Genomic DNA, 26,343 nt, shown 5'->3' on the forward strand with positions numbered 1-26,343 from the left:
GCCGCTGCATATCATATGAAGCGCTTCCTAAACTAACATCACGAGTTGGTACAGACTCGGCAGACCAGGGCGGCGCCAGCAGCGGCATTACACACAGCGGTTCACTGTTTATTAAATCAGGGGTTCCCAAAACTTTCAGCCCACGACCCCCAAAGTAACGGTGCAAGTGACTTGCGACCCCCCCACTATAAACGTATATAAACATTGCGCGCAACCGCACACGCACTAAAGGCGTATCGAAACACGAGTATATCGACAACACAAAATAACACAACAGCCATAACATTATTTTATAGTAATTTACTCATTACTTTAATTTGAACTTAATCTCACCTAATGAGATGGATGTGCAATATGTTTGGAGCACAGCAAGTCCAATCTTGGTTTAATGTTGGAGATTGCTACTCGGAGATCATCCTCCACATTCAATTGAGCTGTACACTGACCTGCTACAACTGATTCTGTCACTAATATGTCGTAAATCTGTCGCAATGACCTCAGGGGTCAGAGTTGTCAAAGAGAATCAAAAGTGTTAAAATCATGGCTAACATATGCTATTTCTAATCGTTTTTAATTTTAAATTTTATTTATGGAAATTAACTTGCGCCCCCCCCCCCTCTCTGGCTCGCGAACCCCATGGGGGTCCCGACCCCCACTTTGGGAATCACTGTATTAAATCACCTGAAAACGATACCAGGCAACTACAGCATAACAACGCAGACTTCCACACACATCAGACTGCTGGGTTATAACTCGACTCAGCCAGACATTCTCTATTCTAGGCTGAGATGGACGGCATAGCGCCGCAGTGTTTCAATGCTCACACTGTATAAATTAGCCCAGCAGCTAGGGGGGGGTTTAGCTAGCAGCTTCATTCCAACAGAACACCATGGGGAATTTCAGTCTGCATGCACGTTCATTAAGTTTAACAGTTTAACAATTGTGATGTACGTAAAATTCTTGCAAACAATTAAGAAACTACTTGTAATTGAATATATATGAAAGCCACTAATCCTTAAATCCTAATAATATGACCAAATAAAACCTGAAATATGTGTCTAATAACCATTATTTGTGTGTTTGCACCTCTCAACATGACATTACAAAGGGCTTTCCAATTTGACAGTAAAAAAGCAGAAGTGTATTTTCTAGTCTCTTTATGAAACACCATAACAACAAAACTCTCTTGTCCTGAGGGTCAAAACTTTTCTAATATGGGAACTGTTAACAATAAAAACTTTATATATTGACAAACTGTCAAGGTCCTTGCTGCGATCAGGCAATTTACAATTCACTGGCTTGGTGAGTTGAAGTTCTATATCTACAACAGTAAAGCAGTGTATGGTTCACAGTCTCAGGCTTAATTATGCGGCTGTGATACACAAAGCAAGTACAAAATGTGAACTATATTATTCTGATTCATTGAGTGTATACTTTTATTTAGCATTTTTGGGCCCTTATGAGTTTCAAGCCCCAAACCACCTTAATATGCTGTTGCAGGTACTTTATTTACATTAATTAAACTACAACTTGCCTTGAACAAGCAGATTTCATCTAGAGAGATTCAGTCACGTGTGCATTAGCCTATTTATTTGTGTGTCTGTGTGTGTGGTCTGTGTGTGTGTGTGTGTGTGTGTGTGTGTGTGTTGTCCACTACGGCCAGCCAGAGTAATGGAGCAGCCCCATCTGGACCTAACACATGGGCCAGATTGTTCGACCTGTCATGGGGTGAATTTACTCCTGAGACTGTGTGTGTGTGTGTGTGTGTGGTGTGTGTGTGTGTGTGTGTGTGTGTGTGTGTGTGTGTGTGTGTGTGTGTGTGCGTGCGTGTGTGTGAGAGAACTACAGACAGAGGCTGAGTGGTCAGCCAGGAGGACAGGCTGAGCACCTGCACCAACTTGTGAGATAGTCCAGAGAGAGAGATTGCAGAAGAAGAGGGGAGATACAGTAGAGAGCAAAGAGGTGGTGGGAGAGACAAACAGAGGGAGGCGAGAGCAACAGCATTATAAAGACATGGAGAGAGAAAGAAGACGAGTGTGTGTTAACAGGGTTTGTTTGCCAGTCTGTGTAGTTGTCTCTATTTCTTTGTTGTATGCTTTGTGGATCACTACAACATGATCAAGGCCCAACTTTCTTACGGTGGCAGCTTTTGGCTACAGTTGAAAAGACCGATCAATTTGGCTTCTCCCTTCGACGTAGCCCTGCCATGCTGCCCATGACTCCGCAAAACATTCAGCTGCTTGGCAGCACAGAAGGAGCTGGCGGGCACCAAAAGAAACGAATTGTAGCTTTGCAAAATGAGGACTCTAACCCAATGAATGAGCTTATTTTCTGCCCCCGTCGCACCGTCTCATCTGCATTGGTACAACAGTTGACTTCAACACAGAGATATTCAACTTTTAATCAAATTTCACCAATTACCAATCCTTCTTTGTTATATTAATAAATTCATAGAATAGAGCTTATAAAACAGGAGACTGACTAAATAACCATGACTTTTCTCTGATTATGATTTAAATGTAAATGTCTTTGCACAGAATAAGTTAGCTCTGCATGTTTGGGGAGTGTGAACTCATTTGAGGATGCAGAGCTCATAAAACTTGAATGGATCGAGACTATCCAGCTTATTTGTCATAACACAGTGTAAAGCAGCTGAAAAAAATAGCGAGGTGGCACCACCTGTTTAATACACTTTACAACCATTAAAATAGAGCTTCTTGTTACATGTTGCTTGCACATGAGAGTGATTCAGTCTGCCCTTCCTAAGGGCCTTTCCAAAGCCAAATATACACACTATACTACCTGCCCCAAACCCCAACTAAACTCAGTGTCACAAAGATCCAGGGTCCAAGATCAGCTCTCCTTTCTTAATGCTAAAAGGTAATGAAACTTACACAATTGCCTGCTCACAAACACTGCTGGCTGCACACTAGTGCTGTTGGAATGAGTTCCGAAAAATCAATGCTATTCGAATGTGATTTGTTTTATAAATAGGTTGACTAAAGTTAGCTAATCTCCCTCTTCTCATGTCACGTCTGATGACGTCTGAATGAGCTACGGGGGTGAGAAACACACGGCATTGGGAGCTAACGTTACGTATCGAGTACGTTAGTACAGGGGGGAGTGACAGACTGCGGCTAGAAATCAGAAGAATGAGAAATAGTGACTTATAATAATAATATAATATAATTGACATCCACCGAGCCAAAATGCTCATGTTATCAATAGTTAGCTAGTTCTTCTGTCAGAGTTAGCTATTTATTCATCATATATTACCTTCTAACAGCTGTAATCTCAGTTACATGGCAATCTGCAAAAAACAGGTTGCTTTTATATCACTAAAATAGTAGTGACAGCACCGTTTAGCTTAGTTATCAACGCCGTTAGCATCGTTGCTAACACTACTGTTACTTAGTATGACAAATCATTTTGGCTGTGTTTTCTGACAGTCCAGGGCTGCCAATTATTCTGATTCATTGAGTGTATACTTTTATTTAGCATTTTTGGGCCCTTATGAGTTTCAAGCCCCAAACCACCTTAATATGCTGTTGCAGGTACTTTATTTACATTAATTAAACTACAACTTGCCTTGAACAAGCAGATTTCATCTAGAGAGATTCAGTCACGTGTGCATTAGCCTATTTATTTGTGTGTCTGTGTGTGTGTCTGTGTGTGTGTGTGTGTGTGTGTGTGTGTGTTGTCCACTACGGCCAGCCAGAGTAATGGAGCAGCCCCATCTGGACCTAACACATGGGCCAGATTGTTCGACCTGTCATGGGGTGAATTTATCCTGAGACGTGTGTGTGTGTGTGTGTGTGTGTGTGTGTGTGTGTGTGTGTGTGTGTGTGTGTGTGTGTGTGTGTGTGTGCGTGCGTGTGTGAGAGAACTACAGACAGAGGCTGAGTGGTCAGCCAGGAGGACAGGCTGAGCACCTGCACCAACTTGTGAGATAGTCCAGAGAGAGAGATTGCAGAAGAAGAGGGGAGATACAGTAGAGAGCAAAGAGGTGGTGGGAGAGACAAACAGAGGGAGGCGAGAGCAACAGCATTATAAAGACATGGGAGAAGAAGAGAAGACGAGTGTGTGTTAACAGGGTTTGTTTGCCAGTCTGTGTAGTTGTCTCTATTCTTTGTTGTATGCTTTGTGGATCACTACAACATGATCAAGGCCCAACTTTCTTACGGTGGCAGCTTTTGGCTACAGTTGAAAAGAACGATCAATTTTGCTTTCCCTTCGACGTAGCCCTGCCTGCGCCCATGACTCCGCAAACATTCAGCTGCTTGGCAGCACAGAAGGAGCTGGCGGGCACCAAAGAAACGAATTGTAGCTTTGCAAAATGAGGACTCTAACCCAATGAATGAGCTTATTTCTGCCCCCGTCGCACCGTCTCATCTGCATTGGTACAACAGTGACTTCAACACAGAGATATTCAACTTTTAATCAATTTCACCAATTACCAATCCTTCTTTGTTATATTAATAAATTCTAGAAATAGAGCTTATAAAACAGGAGACTGACTAAATAACCATGACTTTTCTCTGATTATGATTAAATGTAAATGTCTTTGCACAGAATAAGTTAGCTCTGCATGTTGGGGAGTGTGAACTCATTTGGGATGCAGAGCTCATAAAACTTGAATGGATCGAGACTATCCAGCTTATTTGTCATAACACAGTGTAAAGCAGCTGAAAAAATAGCGAAGGTGGCACCACCTGTTTAATACACTTTAAAACCCCATTAAAATAGAGCTTCTTGTTACATGTTGCTTGCAATGAGAGTGATTCGTCTGCCCTTCCTAAGGGCCTTTCCAAAGCCAATATACACACTATACTCCTGCCCCAAACCCCAACTAAACTCAGTGTCACAAAGACCCAGGGTCCAAGATCCGCTCTCCTTCTTAAGCTAAAAGGTAATGAAACTACACAATTGCCTGCTCACAAACACTGCTGGCTGCACACTAGTGCTTTTGGAATGAGTTCCGAAAATCATGCTATTCGAATGTGATTTGTTTTATAAATAGGTTGACTAAAGTTAGCTAATCTCCTCTTCTCATGTCACGTCTGATGACGTCTGAATGAGCTACGGGGGTGAGAAAACACACGGCATTGGGAGCTAACGTTACGTATCGAGTACGTTAGTACAGGGGGGAGTGACAGACTGCGGCTAGAAATCAGAAGAATGAGAAATAGTGACTTATAATAAAAAATAATCTAATTGACATCCACCGAGCCAAAATGCTCATGTTATCAATAGTTAGCTAGTTCTTCTGTCAGAGTTAGCTATTTATTCATCATATATTACCTTCTAACAGCTGTAATCTCAGTTACATGGCAATCTGCAAAAAACAGGTTGCTTTTATATCACTAAAATAGTAGTGACAGCACCGTTTAGCTTAGTTATCAACGCCGTTAGCATCGTTGCTAACACTACTGTTACTTAGTATGACAAATCATTTTGGCTGTGTTTTCTGACAGTCCAGGGCTGCCAACTCTCACGCATTGGCCGTGAGACACGCATTTGACTGGTTTCACACGCTCACACGCCACACCCCCGATTTCTCACGCAGAAGTGTCAGCCCGGTCGGTTACATTTCTGATAGATGAGTTTATCTATAGATTTATCTGTTTAGCCACTAGTTGTGCTTTCAGAGACTGTGAGGGGGTTCAAGAGCGCTCCCTGTCTGTGAAAGTTTCGAATTGTCGCAAACTGAGAACATTTTTTTACGATCCATCCCATTTCCCGGCTTTAGGTATGAGCTCTGAGTATCACAGACCCCTCCGTCGCTTCGTGTCCACTCTCTCTGTAACAACAGAGGTGAGCAGCGCGGCTGTAGTGGAGCAACTTCAGTTCATGTTAGTGGACCTGCTCTGCTGTGGACAGTGACGCTTGCATCCGTGTAGTCCTCCGATAATGCGCAGCGTACAGCCTCCTCTAAACTTTGTCAGAGACCAGAGACTCAAATGGGCCTCTGTGTCTGTCAGACGTCTGCATGAGATACACCATATCAGCGGAGCAATGACATGCACAGCAGACTATATTACAACTCTGAATGTGCACAAAGTTGTAAACATGAGCAGAAATCTGGTGAAACACATCTGAGCTATACTATATATACTATACTTATATACTACATATTTACACTATACTATATATACTATACTGCAACGTTGGGCCACTATTGTGCTTCTTTAACCTCGGTGCATCTCTAAATGTAACTGTAAATAATTAATTGATGTTTTATGAAATGAACAAATAGTCTTTTTTCCCCAAAAAGTAAATCCAGTAAGTGGGCCCAGAGACGAGGGCCAAACATTACTGAAACCTTGGCACAAAGGTTAAAGGATAAGAATTTATGTAGATCAGTGGTTTTTTCTTTAGAATTTCAGTGGTCTTAGTTGATCCTCAACATTAATTTAACTTTGGTCCCTTGTCCCAACACAGGGACCCCTGGACCTGTTCCCACAGACCCAATCTTCTCAGCTGTTGATGAGATTGCTACTGTCTCATATGTGGTTCATTAGTTTGGCACGTTGTCTGGGTCAGTTTCTTATATCATAAAAAGTTAATAATGTATATAATGTAAATGCTGAATGCCGTAAAACCTGTGATACTACAACAATGCAAAGGTTCTTAACCCTACAGTTTTGCACATATCATGTAAGACTTGATTTCTCCATTTTTTTGCAAAAAAAACTCTCCAGAAAGTGCCCTTTAATGGTTTCTTTTTCAATTTTTTTCCTGGGGGGGCATACCCCCAGACCCCCCTAGGGAGAGCCCCACCCCCCCACATATAACAATCACAATTTAAACCCTGAAGGATAAAGACCCAAAGAAATTGCTTTGTACGCGGCAAAATATGGGTTGCCCCCCCAAATCTCACTCCAAGGTTTGGGGAAAAGTTGGCAGCCCTGCTGACATGATGTCATTGTGCTAACCGAGCACCGTTAGCCTTGACAGTCGTTAGCTGCTTCAATACAGTTGTTAGATTATGTTTCGTTACAAAGTTCTATGTTGATTTGTGTTTGTCGCTGTGTGCGTGGTGGAAAATAATGTAAACAGAGAGCGGTGTGCCAGAAATGCAATGCGCTGGGACAAAAGTCCCCTTCAAGGCCAGGCTGATGTTGGAAGTCCCTCTAGTGGACAGAAAGTGTAACAACAACCACATTCTTATAGTGGCATCAGCAATACATATGGTAGTGTTGTAACAGGCTGCATTTGAGCATTACACATTTGAATTATAAAAAAAAATTATAATAATTCGAATGGTATTATAAGGAAGACACAGAAGCACGCTGTGTTTTTTTTGGCTCCCTTCTTCATATTAAACACCCCCCTCGGACACACTCACAAAATGGAGCTGCTCAGGTGGAATGATTTACTCCTTGAACAGGAGGATACGGTATTGAGAACCACCATTTGTCCCTAGGGTCTGAAACCATCTCCCGAAAATTCATAAAAATGCAGGGCACCATCCAGATTACAAGCATAGCTCATGTCTATGAATGCGTCCAGCTGTAATTTACGATGTTTTTTTGCTAACATTGTTGGAACAAAATGTCTGTCATAAATACATGTGTAATGCAGGCATCATAAGCCAGTTGGAGATACAAACTAGTTACACTTATGTTATATACCATATTATATCTATTGTCTTTATATCCCACCGGTCCTCAGTCTCGTATGTTGAACTTTGGTCCAGTAACTCTAAACGCCATAACCATTATCAACCTTATAATTTAATGCCAAGATGGTTATTGGCAAACCTCAGGCATCATATGTTTTCAACATGCAGGCTGCAACTGAATTCGTAACCAGATGAGTTCCTTATGCTAATCAAAACAAACATCATACTTGTGATAAATGCATCAGCATGCAAGTCTGTAGGACTCTCAAATGTATCTGCAATTTGCAAACAACAATCATTTGTCAAATTTGACTGGCCGTTTTTGCAATCTGCAGTGCTCATACAGTAACGGGTATAAAACGGGTCCCTAATTTATTCCCTAATGACCTTTCCTAAAAAGAGCCGTGCAATTTGGTATTATTTTCAGTAAAAACAGAGGCAGCATTGGATTGGTAATTCTCCAATTAACTAATTTAATTGCTTGCATAACCAAGAGTCACCTTTTGTCAGTGCATCTGAACAAGCAAAATGTAAATGTTGTCCGCTGGCATGCATACAATTCAATAACACATTCATATTTACCTGGGTTAATGGGAAAACTCAACACTAACTAAACTTAAACAACTGCCACGGAAATTTGTCTCCATTTTCCTGATAATTGGTATCAAATTACATTGTTCTTTCAAGGACATTTCTCAGGACATTATTTGAAAATTACATCCATTAAAGAAATCATTACCCAAAGTGTTTTGTGAAGCGTGTTCACATTTACTTACTTTAATATTGATTAATTAACACTAAAAAGTAACTAAATTACATATTACATATGGTTAGTATGTAATCCCAAGAAGAAATCAGAGAGCCTTAAGCACTCTGAGTACAGTATTCTTAAACCCTGAATTCTTTGTAAGTATGTACATGAATATCTACAGTGATACAAGTAAGTCTACCCACTGAGACAAAAGCTAATTTACAAATGGTGGTAATAGGCACTCACCTCACCAAGTTTATCCAAAATCTCAAGTGCAGTGTTGTCTCTAATGTGCAGCTTCACTTGACATTGTGCATCAGCATCACGATGATTCCTATCTGCGGTCTTGGCCCATGAACTGTATTCAACTCTCCTGTCTCTCACTGGGCTTCAACTCAACCTCTCCACTTAACCCTCCTCTTGTGCTCTGGTTTATGACCACTGGGCATCCTAAATTGTCTCTCCTTTGACCCAGCAGTAACAGCACCAGTAGGTGGTGGACTCCTTTCCCCGCTCCAGTCCCAGCCTGAGAAAATACAGAAAGACAGACAGAAGAGAAAGACAGAGAGAGAGAGAGAGATCTAGGCACACTGTTGGTGTCACAGAGCTGAGCTTTAGGACAGGGCCAGTTGGACTTGGGGAGATGACTTGGCAGTGTCTGATTTGTTACATGATTTGGCCACCATGGCTGAAACAGAGCTTCATTTAAATTCATGCTTTTTTTGTTCGTTGGTTTTGTGTAGCCGAGATCACAGTTGGGCGTTTAGTTAGTTCATGGATGCTTCAAGGGATGAGCAGACTCGTCCTTTTCTCAGTATAACTGCTGTCAGTTAATACGGACAAATGTTGGTTGGTGAAGCAGGAACATTTTCAGAGGTAAATATGGTGCAAGGGGGTTTTAACAGTGTTTTGCATACTAAACCCTGTTTACAGATTGGCTTTGAAAAGTTTGTTTTGCTCATTACCATCCCATTTATTACCAGTAGAAACCTATGGCATCTGTAAAATTTGCTTAAAAACTGACTTTGTAATGAAAGAAGTTGCTAAAAATGCACTCTACATTCACAATACAACTTGCTCTGTAACAAGCTGGTAAACAGTATACTGTTCAGCACATGACCTCTAATGTTAGGGCTTTATATAAGCACATCAATGTTACACTAAGTGTCAATGACACAGACCAGCCTACAGTACATTATTTGGCATTTCCCTTCCCCTGACTTTGATACATTAATAACTGTGGACCAGAACCACAAATTCTGGCCTTTCCAATGTTATATAATTTTGATAAGTAGCACGTCTGGAAATGAAACTTCTAACTATGAAAGAGCTACCATGATCTGTGGACAGAATACACCGTGCCATAAGACAAAGACGTGGCACAATTGAAGTCAAAAGAAAGACACAGGTAGATGCAAACAGACACAAACTCGCCTAGATAAATTCACCTGTGTGTTGCAACACGGAGTAGCTTCCACTGAGCTAAAACAACAGATTTAGAGAGCCTTTGTGCCTCTTAACAGACATAAAAATGCAATTAAAACATGATGTGCAACATGAACAGGGCCTTTACATTACAATAACATGCGTTTCCAACTCAGACGTTGTTTAAATTCACCTACCCTGGTCCCTGTCTCGATCCTGCCGGTAGCTGCTAGCTTGTAGATGGTAGCTTCTAGCTCCTAGCTGCTAGCTGCCGTCTGGTTAGTGTGTTCAGCCAAGCTTCTGAGATAATTATCCCGACAAAAATCCACGGAGCGGAAGTGGTGTGGCTATGTCCCCCGGGAGACAGGTTATGTCACGTCTTGAAGTTTATTCCCCCATAAAAAAAACGGTAGCGTGGATCTGCACACTGTTCCCCCCCTACAGCTACCGTCTCTAACGCTACCAATGTACAAGCCATCATTTGTTTCGTTTCCATGTAGTTACATTGTCACTGGTATGGTCATAACCATTACAGTGCTCAATTATCTATCTTTCAGGAGAATAAACAAGTTTTCGTTGTGAAGCCATGACCTGTCTCCCGGAGGACATCGCCACACCACTGCCGCAGCCACTGTTGTTGAACAGGGCCCTGTTCCAGTTGCACAGACATTTTAATTGCATTTTGTCTGTTAAGAGACACAAAGGCTCACTAAAAATTGCCCCAGACACTGCCGTTTTAGCTCAGTGGAAGCTCATACACGTTGCTGCAGCTACTAAAGATAGAGAGGGGGGGGGATGGCAAGTTGCGCACCGAGTGACCTGGTCTCAAAGAAGAACACGACTTCTGCAGTTTGGCAGCATTTTGGGTTCCCACCTAATGAAAAGGTAGAGGTGTTTCAGTATTAGGGTTTTGTATTCAGTTTCTGAACAGTGTAGGCACAAGCCAACAGTTTGGTGACGCCATCTGAGCCTTATGTCATAATTATTAATTAGTCATGGTGATACCGCGGTAAAAGAGGGAGGAGGTTTGACAGTAGCAATATTTGGATGACACCCAACTCTAGTGGCCGTACAAGTGGATGTTGCAGTTACTCACACTATCTGTAACACACACAACATTTTCCAATGCCCTTCACTTCATCTAAGCTCTGACACCTGTTCCCATGGCAACACTATCAATAGGGGACCGACCAGGGTCAGCAAGTTGTCTCTCTCTTCTTTGCCTGGCCCTGGCATTTGGAGCTCTTGTTTCACTTTACGCATTAATCACTGAACAGTTTTTCCTGGTAGTTTATTGTTTCATTCTAATGATTTATCCTCATGTGTTTCGTCCGATCAGGTCTCAGGTCTGTCTTAAGCACAAAACAAATTAACACACAAGCACACAAGCACACACACACACACACACACACACACACACACACACACCTTAAAGGAATTGAGAAAGATTCAGGGATTTATTCAACTGGAACCCGAGTTATTGGATTGGCGGAGATGGGCATAATTATGAAATGAATGCAACTGCATAATGGGCTTTGGTATTTTGGACAATAAATAGCTCCTCCACTATAATGCTTTAATTAAAAAAAAAAATGAGTCAAGAATTGAATGCACTGCTCCTTTTCTGTATCATTGTGTTTTTACTTTTCCATTGACATTTTTCAATTAATATTATAATTACATATTTTTAGAGCTCAGTTTTCAGTCTCTAACAAACAAATGATGAGGAGTCACAGCAATTTCAGTGTGGAGAGGAAAGGATTAAATTAATTTTAATTTCATGGAAAAATGCAGATGGATAGAACTGTTGTTAGGGAGGTTTGCCACAACAACTGCAGAGTAAATCAATCCCCATCCATCAATGGCAATCAGGACAGCAGAGCCAGATTCATTTCATGCGATATGCAAAGTACCTGCTATAAATCTGCAGATGAATAGGAATGTGTCAATAATAGTATCACTTTCCCCTCAATAAGAAACTGGTGTTCTGGTCTTAGCTAACCCAGTTTAATCGCACTCCCAGTGGTTCACTGCAGAGCTGATCTGAGTCGCAGACTTTGTTGGAGAGAATGCCAATGGCTGCCAGATAGCCACCTGCCTGGGTCTCTCGCCTGGGGAAGGGCTGCCAGGCCAGAACCCACTGATTAGGTTATTTCTGAATTTGATTTCCTCTCCACCTCCACATGGTTTTACGTTTTACGAAAGAGGAAGGACAAAATCTCCAAACACTCTTTCTCTGATTTAATGTGGTCCTTCACTTACAGTACATTACTTACTGTGTTATGGTTGTGGACAGCTGAAGTGTTTGGGGTTTGTTTTTGTGTTTGTTTCATGGCTCGCTATGCTAGCGTAGGGTTGTATGTTTAAGTGTATATGTATGAGTATAAATGTATGGGTGCATGCGTGTATTTAGAGAATTATATACAGTATATATTATATATATATAGGGTTTAAATATTTATATATAATTTTATGTTTCTATGATGTCCACTAATAAACTAGGGATACTCCAATTAATCAACCGCTGATCATATATATATATATATATATATATATATATATATATATATAGTCTAAAAACGCGTGATCTCATCCCAATACACTACAAACAGGCAAACCGGCCAATACTTTACAAAGCTATATCAGCTGCTATAACTAAACGAAACAAAAAATATCGGAATCTGCCCTTCATCGGCAGATATTGCTCATTTATGATCAACAATAGGTATCAAAGGCTAAAAACCTGATCAGGGCATCTCTATAATAAACTCAAACTAATAAAAAGCTCAGTATGAAAAGAGTTCTGAATTTACTGCATCTATTGTGTGTTGTTTGTGTGTGTGTGTGTGTGTGTGTGTGTGTGTGTGTGTGTGTGTGTGTGTGGTGTGTGTGTGTGTGTGTGTGGTTGTTTTGTTGGAGAACCTATATATTAAATATAATAGGTACACTAAGACCAAATTCATGTTAAATACTGACATAATTAGTCGATTAATCAATTAGTCAATTTACATCAAATCAAAGTCAACAAGTTTGATTGGAGTATCCCTAGAATAAATTATTTATCAAACTAAAATTACAAGACAGTCCAGTGGGCTCAGGCCTCTGGGTTTACTTTGCTCTGGCCTTTGCTTTTTTGTGAAATGTTGGATAATCTGACCTCTTTGGCCTTTAAACACTTATCTAAATGAAACCATTAAAGAGATCCAGAGGGGGGACGTTTCTTATAATACTCACTGACATGTGAAACATGACAAGCTTTTCATATGTTTGTATGTAAAATAGGGATCTAAAAAAGTAACAAGTAACCACATCTGTAAAATAAAATGTAGTGGAGTAATACAGTAGATAGAAGTATGGTGCAATGTAATAATCAAGAAAATAATCAGCTGATTTTTTATTGTCGTTTACTCTGTAGATTATTATCTCTTATTTTATTTGATTGATTAGTTGTTTGGTCAATAAAACGCCCAAAAAGGGTGAAAAATGTCAATCAGTGTTTCCCAAAGCCTAAGATCTTGTCCTCAAATGTCTTGTTTTGTCCACAACTCAACGGTATTCAGTTTACGGTCATAGCGGAGTGACGAAACTAGGAAATATTCACATTTAAGGTGAAATCAGAGACAGCTCTACAGCAGATCAATCACTGATGAAAACCATTGTCAGTTAAAATTTAGAAAAATCTGACAGGACCTGATGGAGGGACGCCGTGGCTTTAAGAACATGGCTAAAAAATACTAAAATTAAGAAGCAAACATAATAACAGATGAGAGGAGGCATAATGTGGACTTGAATTAAGTTTTAAAAAATAATGATGTGCTAATGAATGATGCATCATGACTTGAAGGCTCTCCCTGGTAACAGCTAAGAAACCTGTCAAGCCTCTTCAGAAGGCTGCCATGTAATGTCATGCCATCTATCAGGCTCTGCAGTACATTTTGATTATCCATCAGTGTGAAGACTTAGTTGTTTCAATGACATGACTGCCCAGCTCCCTGATGTCTGCCAAATGAAAACAGAACAGTGCCATCCCCAGAGGAGCTTAATGATCCACACACACACAAACACACACACACCCCCACACACACACACACACACCCACACCCACCCAGAGACAGCAGCTTATTGATCACTGTCAGATCTGTCTATAGACTGGAAACAAGCCTCTAAGCAACACAAAAATTAGGACACTGATGATTTGTTTGTTAACACAGTGAGGGCTGACACCACCCACACTGTCCCTCATTTTGGCACACTTACACACATTCAGAGAGAATTGCCAATACCCCCTCACACACAAACACCAATGTAGACACAATAATTGACTGATATGGAACAGTGAACAAGGAGTTTGTGTTCGTTTTTTGAATGATGTCTGGCGTTGGGCAATTCTGGATGAGTCTCTTACAGAAAAGACAGTGTGGGTGTCTGAGAGAGAAAGACAGAACAAGAGAAAGAGAATCAAGCATGGCAACAAGAAAACATTTAGGCAGAGAGGAGCGAACCGTGCGAACCTTACAACTCCCGCCCCAGGTCTTTATTGTGTTGCACAAGAGTCACATTGGTCAGACAAAGCCATAACATATGAACACACAAGCAGTAAATGAAGCGATTGGTCTCAGCCAAAGTGGAACCAAACAACTTCAGTTGTCTGGACGAGGCATCTCGAGTTTTTGGATGGAAGTTGGATGAGCCTGCCTGTCTGGGCAAAGAACTAACTCTGACACTCAGTGTGAAAGAAGGCGCCAGAAAAGTGGAGAGACTGGGAGGCAACGAGTTAAAGACTCAATGAGAAAAAGAGGGTGGGAGAGAAAGAAAGAAGACAGATGCTGTCTCTACGATTAACACCGGTTATAACTAACAGGCAAATGGCACAAAAGAACAAGTGAATTAGTGCCCACAGTCACCAAACTTAACAGGTTGTTTGAGGTATGTGTATGAGCAGAGAGAGTGAAAACTAGACATGAAGCAATTATCTAAATTGCTCCGACAGGACTGAGCTGCAAATTATTCAAATGTTTTTGTAAAAGCTGTTGGCAGTGTCTTAATTTTGTCTCTTGGAGCGCTTTGTTATCTTTGAAGTGCTTTCCATTCAGTTGCTTTTGTAGTTTACGGTCATCTTTCTCCACTGTGTTTTTAAATCCTTGAGAGATAGAGAGGTTTATACTACTGTTTGTAATATTTATTTCTTTTCTAAATGTAACTGTAAAAAATATTTTTTTGGCACACAGGTGTCAGTCTTTATAAGTAATAACTATATTCTAATGCACTGTACATTAAGCAATCAATACAAATCAAATGTTACCCAGTACTGCGCAATGGACAGTAGTCCTACCAACATTTTACCTTTTAATGTTCAGCCCTATCAGATGAGTTCAGGTACCCCTGCATGTAAAACACCTAACATGTGTTCTTTTGAATCTATTTTGAACTGGATGTTATAATTGTATAAAGGTTGTAATTGTACTATTACATTACCACTTGGCGTAACAGAAGCTGGACATTTAAACCATGTACAGTGGCTTGAGAAAGTTTACACAACCATGCTAAAGTTGATTAAAAAGAGGAATAAAAAAAACATCTTTTGGAAATTGATATTGTCTTATTTTAAAAAAATTAGGAAAATCCAACCTTTTAAGGACACCAATTGCCTTTGTGAATGAATAATGTATTGTAAATAAATAAATGTTCTTTCTTAAAATACAGGGGGCATAACTAAACACACCCCTATGTTAAATTCCCATAGAGGCAGGCAGATTTTTATTATTAAAGGCCAGTTATTTCATTGATCCAGGATACTATGAATCCTGATAAAGTTACCTGGGCCTTTGGAATTAAACTAACCCCACATCATCACATACCCTTCACCCTTTACCCTTCTGCCTCTAAGGGAATTAAGGCTTTAAGATCAATTTCCAAAAGATGTTTTTTTTTATTCCTCTGTTTAATCAACTTTAGCACGGGTGTGTAAACTTTCTCAAGCCACTGTATCCATAACTTTGAGCTAAGCATTTTGATTTCATGGCCTGCCTGGTAGCTGGTTTTCGTACGTTCTCAATTAAGAGCATGTTGGGTTCAGGTGTTACACCTGACTTAATTTGGTGGGAGGTGTGTCCTGTGCAGTTGCCATATCATAGCAAGTTATTGTCACAATAAATATAAAAAATTATGTATGTGTATTACTGTGTGGTGATCTGAAGGACCCATTCTGCTTTATGATGAATCATGCACGAGTTAAAGGAACTTTTTATTTTCAATGTACGGGCATTGGGATAGCTGGGTAGGTAGAGCGGGTGCCCATATCTAGAGGTTTACTCCTTGACGCAACGGGCCCGGGTTCAACTCCGACCTGCACCCCCCCCCCCCCTTTTCACTTCTGCAGCTGTCCTTTCATTAAAGGCCTAAAATGCCCCCCAAAAAATTCCAATTTACAATTGTATCTTGTACAATTTCCACAAATAAATTGTTGAAAAAGACAATTGCTGTATGGAAGGTGGTTTTTAATCAGATAAATATTATTAGTGTTTACATTTTTGCTATTTTTCTATGTACAGTTTAAAACTGAGGAGGCAAAAAAATACAACTGACAACTCATGGCATTGTTACCGTTTCAGCTTTTATCTGGTGAGGAAGAAATGAAAGTCAATGTTGCAAATGAGAATATGGTTCAAAGAGGAAAGAAAGAAAAATCATGACTCGATGATCAGACAAAAGACGCAAGACAGATTTGACAATCACAACAGCTGACTCTCCAAATTCATTGCACATTTAAATTCCGAAACCATTTGTGATGATGGAATTTAAAAGAGAGATTTCCAGACTACATTTTGCCTGAATGTGTAACATCAACTTGGAAGATTTCAAAGGTGATCCTGCAGGAAGTGAGGAGTGAAACATAGAGAAAATGACGGCCCTAGAGAGAAACTGAGAGGATTGGGCGGGAGCACAAACATGCAAGTTAAAAAAGATAACCTCTTTACACCCAGGGCTGTCTTACCGTAACATGAGATACACTCACAGAAAATGGATGGAAGAAGAGCCCATCTCTACACAAGGATACAATGACAAAAAACAACTTGTTTTGATTGCCTAAGTATCAAAAGAGAAAGAGAAGAGAAATGCATGAAAACTTAATGTATTTTTTTCTTCATTCAAATGACCTGTTTATAAAACAACTTGTCATTCAATACTAAAGTTATGTTGATGCCGCTTATCTGACCTCTTATTCAAATGTGAAACCAAAGTCTTAAATTCCCAAGTTACTCTCAAGATTATGAGGAACATTTGAACGAATGATCTCTTTTCAAGTGTACCACTTGACACTGTTGCCTCAGCCAGAGCAAATCAAATGCATCCAATCTGTCCCTAAAGAGGAAGTCAAACACAATATCCAGGTGATTTGCAGCAGGAGAGAGGTTGTGCAACACTGGGTACACGCAAGGTGCACATACACACTCCCTGACACTCTATTCCTCCTAGATTTCATTTCATTGTCTCCATAAAGCCATAGCCTTTACACCCCAGTAGGTTTCACTACTCCCTGATTGCACCTTTGTGCGGTTATATTGAACATTACAGTCAGTTTGGGCAAAGTCGGTGACCTTTGAATTAGTTTGGAGTAAAGTAGAGTGGAAAAAAGGGCAAAAAATGGAGGGGAAAAAGCTGCATATGCCTGTGGATGCACACTTTTACTTATTGCATATGTGTGAATGTGTAAAGAACCTATGTGTATTATGCATGATCCAGGTCCACTGAAAATAGGCCTTACTGTAAACAGTATGCAAAGAACTGCATGGGAGACAATGGCAACAGAGCCAGAGTTGACAAAAGGTGAATGCAAAACCTCCCATGTTCTGTTAATGTGTGATTTTACCCAATTTCAAGCATGGCTGCCTCAATAGGATTCTTGCATCCCATTTTAACGTTCCTCCAGAAATAACATTTATCCAATTTGTTTCATGGCTTCCCGCATCCATGCTCTCGTCTCACACATGCCTGTGGCTGCCAACTGGAGTAGTCTGGATTGTCGAAAGTAAACCCAGGCTCTGAAGAAAGGAATATTTGGTCCACTTTGGGAAACATATTTGTGGGGTAATCCAGCATGACACGGTTGGATAATATAGGAAATGTGAAATATTTGTAGAACGTACAGACTTGAAATTAAATGTTCTAACAATAAGTAATAGTCAGTCGTGTGTTGTGTATATCTTACGCCACTGTGAGTTATAGCAGGGAAGGTCTGCTTTAGGTAATACGTTTCAGCATGCAGGTAATGACCATGCTTAAGTTTTTAGTCCCCTTTGGAAGGGCTGTACATCCCTTTCTCAGAACAGCACTTCGCTGTGCCAAAGACCTATTTATTCAGCATTTTTTTCTGGCAATACATCCCTCTGAGGGACCACGGATGAGGCTGCTGGATGCACAACCATAATTTCCAGGCACGGGGCCTATCACAGCAGCAACACACGGCAAAACACTGAATCCATCCAGCTAACAACGGCAACTCTCCCTATTCTGCTACATCCCCTGCACCGCTCATGTCGCTAATTAGAAATGAACTGCGTAATTAACCACCTTGTCTCATTGTTTGAGATGGAATATTTCTCTCTCCCATCATGCAATGCTTTTGTTGTCATCTTACAATGACAGCATTTCATGTGTGTGGATCCCTCACTTCAATTCTAATTACCAACAACTAAAAAGAGTCTACATTCAAACCATCTCTAAGTTAGGATGGATGAGTTGAGGCAGAAAGGGGGGGGGGGGGGGGGGCAAAGCTCATATTCTGTGATGGTTCTTTGCCTTATCGCATAATGCAGCTCTCTCTCTTTTGACACGACAACTTATCTCTGGTTACTGCAGGATTTCACTTGAAGCAAGAAAACAACCAGATACTCAGTGTATTGTTGAGCAGGCAAGACAAATCTGGTGTTCTCCTTTAATGAGTGAGTTTGGCATTTCTGGGATAAGTATTAACAATTATTCAGTTACACCCCTAGCATTACCTCACAAGCTGTTTACAAGCTCCAGGTTACATTTATTTGTTAAAAAAGTAACATCTTGTTAAACTTATTGTTTATTGAATGTTTCGCTTATTTATCTTTTTTGTACATTTCCTTAATGTTTTGTCTGGTTTATCTTGGATGTCGGAAATTAATTTTTTCATTCATTCATTCAGAATAAAAAGTTACAGAAACACCTAACTATGATGTATTTTTTCATCCTTTCTAAACAGTTTGATTTGATTAAAAAAAGATTTGATACATATTTAAAACAAGTGCTGTGATTCGCAACAACACAGGTTGTTCAGTGAGTTTTCGAAAACTGCATTTTGCAGCAAGCTTTTTTAGCATAGTGCATGAATGTACAATCTTAACCTCAATCTAAAGTATCAGTGCTCATATGTCAGAGTTACAGAAAATATCAAACATTAAAATTACTTCACAGAAGAAAGACAAAATCAGTGATCTCCTTTATAAAAGATCATAGCCAACTTCTAACAGCAGCTTTAAAAAATATGTTCTGTATAAGTTGTATTAGCATCATTCACTAGTAGAAATGGGTGGATTCTGGGAATTTGTCTTTGTCCTTATAACACCTTCCGGTACTGAGAACTAGCTGACGTTAGCAACTTGTTCCGAAGGCGTCACTGCGCTAAATCCAACTTATATTTCAAGCAGCGTTGGGCCGTAGCATTACTAACTTCTCAATAGTGTTGCTGTTTTCCTGAATCAAATACATTTTCAGTAGCTTAGCTCTTTTACTGATTAAGTAGTGTGGTAGTAGCCTGGCTCCGCCCTTCTACGTGCTTCCGCTCAATTTTCATTTTCCTTTAGTACTCCGTCTGGGTTTTCTCCGGCCAAATATTTGGCAGTCCAATGAGGGAACGGCGGGAGTGGCTGAGAACGATGCCGTGGAGGTTTGTAACAATCTTTGCTGAGTCTTGTTGGTGGCCATGATGTTGTGGCCCTCTTCCCCAAGGGGTTTGGGAAATGTTTGATTTTCGAGCTTGGCCCGTCGGTGGCGAAAGAGTTGGCTAGGGCTAACGCTAGCGATGTTAAGCCCATGTCACGACCAAACGTTAGCAATTGGTTATGGCAGATACAGAGTGGCTCGCGGCAGATCCAATAGTTTTAAACTTCAACAGAGTAACCACCTTCAAGGAAGTTAACACTTTTGATGATCTTGACTTGATCTAGACTTGATCCTAGCTCAGGTGCAGCAGACTTTCTGCTGGTCTGAAATGAAGCTGCAGAGGATTACTGACACCACCACCAAACCGGTCTATGTTGTGTACATGGATTTCTTGTTAAAAATAGCTTTGATGTGGTAAACTCATTTTGCCACGTTGCTGTAGCTTAGCTTGTTACATATATTTGGGGGCTAACGTTTTTACACTGGCCCAAGTCTACTCACAACTTTTTTATTTCACTTTCAAGAGACTAAGGGCAAATGTTTTCATTTAAAGACCGGCAAAGCACTAGACAATGAAAATTGTGTTTAATGGAAGGTATTTAAGGTTAGAGATAAAGCCTGAAGTGATAACGGTAATTTAAAGGAGGAATGTCTCTGAATTTCAGTTGTGAAAGATTAACTTTGAATTACTGTTTTAGGCTTGAAGATATTTCAAACTCTAAAACTATTTCACACAATCTGACACTGGCAATTTGGAAGAAGCTGGAAAAATCACTGCAATAGCTCCAAGAATGATTTTGCAGCAAAATGTAAAGGACTAGCTTGGTTTATTGGCGTTTCTTTAAACCAATCACAATCATCATGGGCCAAGGTGCTGCTGCAAAACAACATCGGGAGGGAACTTGGTGGAACATGTACGTTTAGTTGTGCAACAGAAAATTTAGATTGGACAGATAGTCTAGCTAGCTGTGATTTACCCTGATGAAGAGCAGTTAACCATAGTCCTCATAAATCAATCAAATCATCAGAGTTGACAATTCCAACACAAAGAAAGCAGAAGGACATGGAAATCCAGCGGAATTTAGGGTGACAACGAATCAATCCCTGCAGTGGAACGTTGTGGAGATACACTTTTTTTAAATATATAATTTTTTACATGTATTACATTTTAAATACTTTGCAAATATGTTATGACTAGAAAGGAAATGCACTCAACACATTTGTTAGACCTCAAGGATACACACAATGTGTTTTGCTTTAGGTTGGAGGACTTGTTGGTTGGGGTTGGTTTTGCATTCATATTAGAGAACTGGTTGTACTGTACTGAGAAATATAAATAATAGTCTTGAACTGAAATGATATAACGCAGACACAATAATGATCTACGGGCTCTTCTAATAATTATGATCAAGTTTATAATTAGATAAAAAAAACATTTCAGCTTTGCTTTTCATTCAGACTCTAACAAGCCAGTGGAAGATTTTTCAATGAGCTGTTGTGATCTGTGTCCAACAATCTTGATTATAACAATGTTCTTTGCCAATTTTGGGCCACAGAATAAAAGCCTTGAAAACTGACTGTAAAGTGTGACAAAGAAAGAGAAAGAGTGGGTAGATGGAAGGAAATGTGCAGGACAGACAGACGGACACAGAGAATAAGGACAGAGGAGTTCATTGTGTGTCTTCTCTCTGGGTGGACAGTCTCCTGTAATGAGAAATATTAACACTGCCAGGCTCCTTTGGTCAAGACACACACAAAAGAGCGACCCTAAAATCCATCCAACCAATGAATGGTCTTTACAAGGAAGCCAGGGCATGGAGACAATTTGTTTACACACACACACACACACACACACACACACACACACACACACACACACACACGTCAGTTGATTCTATCGAAGGCAAAATTAATCATTTCACCTGAAACATCCATTAGTACAACAAAGCATCATCTTCTAATAATTGGATGTGTAGTTTCAAAACAATTAAACAAATGGCACAGAAAAGGTCTGTCTTCCATTTCTCTTTTACACGGGTTAGTATACTGCATACAAGAGTTTTCAAAATACATACTGTACATGTAGATACAGACAATTGCATGTTAGACTCTTTTAGCTTTTGCCAAGATTGTGAAAAACCTTTGATGGATTATTTGATGGATATCTATATGGATGTGATGGCCGACAGAAGGAGAATGACCCTCAAGGTTGAAATTCTGGCGGCACTAGGAAGACTTAGTGCAGCGATGTGCCAAAGAATTTCTACAAAACCGAACATGAGCTCTGTGTGCAACACCAGTGAGACATTGTTATCGCTCGCAGCCACCAGGAATGAGAACAAAAGATTTTCCAACCAAAGAAAACTCATTTCCACCCAGCTTTAGCTTCCCTTTCAAGCAAAGACTACCAAAAAAATACTTGTACAGTATGTACAGCATTTCCATTTGTCACCTCACGATTTCATGAACTTTTCTGCTTTTTGTGGAGTGACCGGTTATCTTAATGAGTTGAAGATGTATTCACAAGAACACGTGACCTCAAAAAAGCACATCACCTACAAGAATGCATATTTTCAGTATAAAAAAAATAAAGCGGTATAAAAACATAACTTTTCCCCATTGTGCACGATAACCTTTTCGTTGTTGTTAATATAGTCAGAACGACAATGTTTCTACATAATAGAGAGAGACAGAGTAGAAGCAAATGAGAATCTCAGCAAAATGATTAAATCCTTCATGACGTGATGGCACAACCCATTATTCAATAATGTAGTCAAGCAGATCAGCTAACCACAGCTATACAGCAGCTCAGGAGAACACACATGACACAACACTTTCATAAAAGCATAATATAAATACAAAAAAATAACATTAACGTCAGAGGACCTCTGAGAACTTGATGGCAACTCGTCACATGTGGCTGCTTTACAAAAAAGTCTGCTGTCATTGTGAGGCAGTTTATTAACCTTGTCTCTTGAATGTCTCCACAGTCTGAAAGACGCAATTTACCATTTTAAAACCACAAAAGCTTTGACATCCGCTGTCACTCTGACCGACTCCACAACATTCAATCTCCTGATAATTGTTAATTTAACAGTAACACCCGGCACTTTACAGGGCTTCACTTACTTAACAGAGGTTCAGCTGTAAGCGTTCATAATTAAGCAATGATCCATGACGGTGGACAAAAGTTTAATGACAACTTTCATACAAACACTGCTGTTAAATGGCTCCCGTTTAGATGGTCGTTCCTTGCAGGAATATTTTGCAATGGCAGCCGGATGTGACATATAACCTACAATTTTAGATCAGCATTCACACAGGCCAAGATAGATTACTTTGGGGTATTGGTAAGGTAGCTAACACAATGATATTTAAAACTCTTTTAACTAGAAAAGTGACAACAGAGCCACTGGCTCCTGAATGATCTGTATTTCTTTTTATTAAACAATGTTTAAATTGATTTTTCACTTTTAACAACTTGAATTTCAGTAATCCTGTCCCTCATTTTCCAACTGTAGAAGCTCCCCTATGTCTCCTTTTTTATCAACTGGTCAAATGGTATCCAGATTTTCTCATGTGCCCCCAATTTGTGTTTTAATATATATGTTAATCTCTCCACTGACATACGTTGTGCCATATTCTTGATCCACCAGATGCGGGGCCTCCATTTTCTACCAGATGAGTCCTTTTTCGCCTGTAGTATAGCAAAATCAATAAATTCTTGGGGTTTCAGATTTGTTGGCTACAGGTGCAGCAATTTCATCTTGGGGTCAAGTGGAATGTTCACAGCATGGTTTTATTGATCATCTCCCTCCAGAATGTTTAAATTTTTGTCCCACTCCCAGACACGGAGCATAAATGTTCCTTTAGCCTCAGAGCATTTAAAGAAAAGGTCAGGTATATTACTGTTGTTATTGTTATTTAATTTAATGGGAGTTGTGTACTGTATGTCTGCATCAGCCAATTATCGTATATTGAAGTAGCTTCAAATTACAGTTTGCTGTTTGCTTCTGAGATGAGTCACAGGTTCTTTTCCAATCGTTTTCTTAAAAGTCAAACTCTCCTTTTTGCAATTGTTTGTTATAATTTCTTCTAAGGATGAGAGTGCAGGAATTCCAACTGATTGGTTTTGCATAGAAGCGCATACTTCCTCACTTGGAGACGTTTAAAAAATGTTTTCTTGGAATGTTATACATTAGAGCTATTTCTTCAGAGGTCTGAATGATATTATTTCAAACTTAGCTCCAAAAAATATGGTGGTGGCTGCAATTACTATCATGAGCCTCACCTGCAATTGTTATGAAAAGAAGAAGCCAATCAGAGCAAATTAGAGCTGTAGAAAATTCTATGTATGCCAAATGTATCCAACATTAACTCAGCATTGGCCTTACTAAAACTGCTGAATTTTCTATCAGGTTTCTAGGGCAATCTTTTACTTTCACTCACAATTAGTGGTGTATGGAAGAGAAATGTAAGCTCAATGATTGGATGTTTCTTACCAAAATGCACCTTGGGAGAAATGGTTGACTTCTCACATTACATTTTGATATCTTTCACCTTTTACTTTTTATCCAAGATATTTTCTAATGTGGTTGATCATCACACTGATGATTTAAAGCTGTAGAGTTTCACCTTAGTCTATACAAAAAAAGCTAATGGAATTTACCTTTACTGTAACCATGGACGGTAATTCTAGACTTAAAACTGGGGCAAACCGTAGCATCTATTCATTTCCTGCCATTCATTTTACAGTGGTTCTTTACATGGGATTTGACTGTGGCGACACATTTGTTGTTGTTTGCTGTAACCAGCTGTGGTAGCCAGCTGTGAAAGGATAACTAAAGTACCAAAAATACACACACTGGCATCAAAAGTAAAACGACCTCATGCTTTTTCTGCTTTCTAGGGTGTGCCTGTAATGTGGTGTGTACTCCACCTGCCCACACGGATTTGACACAAGCATACAATTGCATTACTAAACTCACAAGAATAAATCACTAGATTAATCAACTAACCTTACCCTAATAGTATAGTAATTGATTCTTACCGATGCCGTAAAATACATCTTATTTTACACCCTACTTTTAAGGCTGCAGATTCATTTGAAGAAAAAAAGACACACAAATGTACACAAGCGCCGAGCTGGGTCATATATTGAAATTATATAGATTTTGTGATATGACACTAGATATAGTCTTACATTTTGGCTATTCGTGATATTGTATTATGGCATAAGTGGTTTCTTTTCCTTGTTTTAATAGCTGCATTACAGCTAAGTTATGTCAACTCACCAGACTGTTGTAACTGTGTATTATTTGCCTTTACCCACTTAGTCCTTATATCCACATTACTGATGATTATTTATCAAAAATCTCATTGTGTCAATATTTTGTGAAAGCACCAATAGTCAACGCTACACTGCGGTATCAATTTGGTCAAAAACGTTGTGATATTTGATTTTCTCTATATTGCACAGCCCTACACAAGCATCCTAAATTGTATAAGCAGTAGCAGTACATATTTGTTTAGTTTTACCTTCTTACACACCACATTACACTCACACACACATACACGCACGGTCATAATCTAGGACACACATTCTCATTCCCTTCGATCGCTGTCAATTACACAGAGAAGGCAGGGAGAAAGAAAATGAAGGGAGTCAACAATGCATGTAACATTGATGTGTCCAACCAACACTGTCGGTTTAAGTGGAATTGACTTCTGCTCATTTCCCAAATTACGCATATCTGACTGGCCCACCGCTGCAGGGGCTACAGGAAGCACAGGGACAGACAGGGAGTCTCTCTCACACACTCTCTCTCTCCATTTCTCCATTTCTCTGCAGGGAATCAATGATGTCTGCTTAATTATTGGGTGAATTTAATCAGTGGCACAGCAGTACTTACTGCCCTGTGACCCAGTAGTTGTTCGGTTTCAAACAGTAAGTGTTCAAATACCACCATAATAATTAAGAGTACAACTATTTAATTGTTCCGGAGGTGTAGAGGTAACAGACAAACTAGCTCTGCATTGTGGTGGTTCTATGCTCAGCGATTCCCCTACAGGTATTTGACAACTGCTGCATATTAATCGTTGCCGTGAAAAACGGTGCTACAAGTGCTACGAATCCCCGTGACCTGAACAGCAGTGTGCTGATTGATGATACATAATGTCTGGATTAGTCGCTAAAAAAAACCACTATTTAGTTAATTAACATGTCTAGTCTGCTGAACTGTGGTCGATTATGTCTGAAGTGTATTATTATCAAGATGAACTGTTGAAATTATTGGCGAGCTCTTGCTTGGTTTCAAGCATTTTATCCTTCCTTGGTTTCTTTTTGCACGGTTAAATTTATTTACCTTCACTTTTGCAAGTCTCTGTACCCTTAAGTCTCTTTCCCATGCAACGACAAGACTGTGAGTGTTGTTTGTGCGTATTTGTAAAGGCTTGCAGCTAATAATGAATAGTGCTAGTTTCTTATGGTAAATTAAAAATTGTTGTTGTAACACCTGTTATTAGATGCCCCAGTATTCTTATGTAACAATAGGTAAGATTTTAAGCACTTTTTTTTTGTCTAACACTGTAACTGCATTTACCCCAAACATGTTCATTAATTTAAGCTATG

The 26,343-nt window shown here is 39.7% G+C and overlaps 1 protein-coding gene across 7 annotated transcripts in view; it reads right to left on the minus strand.

Moving 5' to 3' along the window:
* tnr (tenascin R (restrictin, janusin)) overlaps positions 1–26,343 on the minus strand; it is a 190,565-nt gene that overhangs the window by 153,039 nt on the left and 11,183 nt on the right. The window contains exon 5 of one of the 7 annotated variants that reach the window (XM_032530650.1): positions 8,622–8,901. The exons of the other annotated variants lie outside the window; for them this stretch is intronic. The gene's annotated coding sequence lies outside the window, so the exon portion shown is untranslated. The remainder of the gene's footprint in view (positions 1–8,621; positions 8,902–26,343) is intronic. 7 annotated transcript variants of the gene reach the window in all.

Source organism: Etheostoma spectabile, chromosome 12 (genome assembly GCF_008692095.1).
Source record: "Etheostoma spectabile isolate EspeVRDwgs_2016 chromosome 12, UIUC_Espe_1.0, whole genome shotgun sequence".
Taxonomy (NCBI): domain Eukaryota; kingdom Metazoa; phylum Chordata; class Actinopteri; order Perciformes; family Percidae; genus Etheostoma; species Etheostoma spectabile.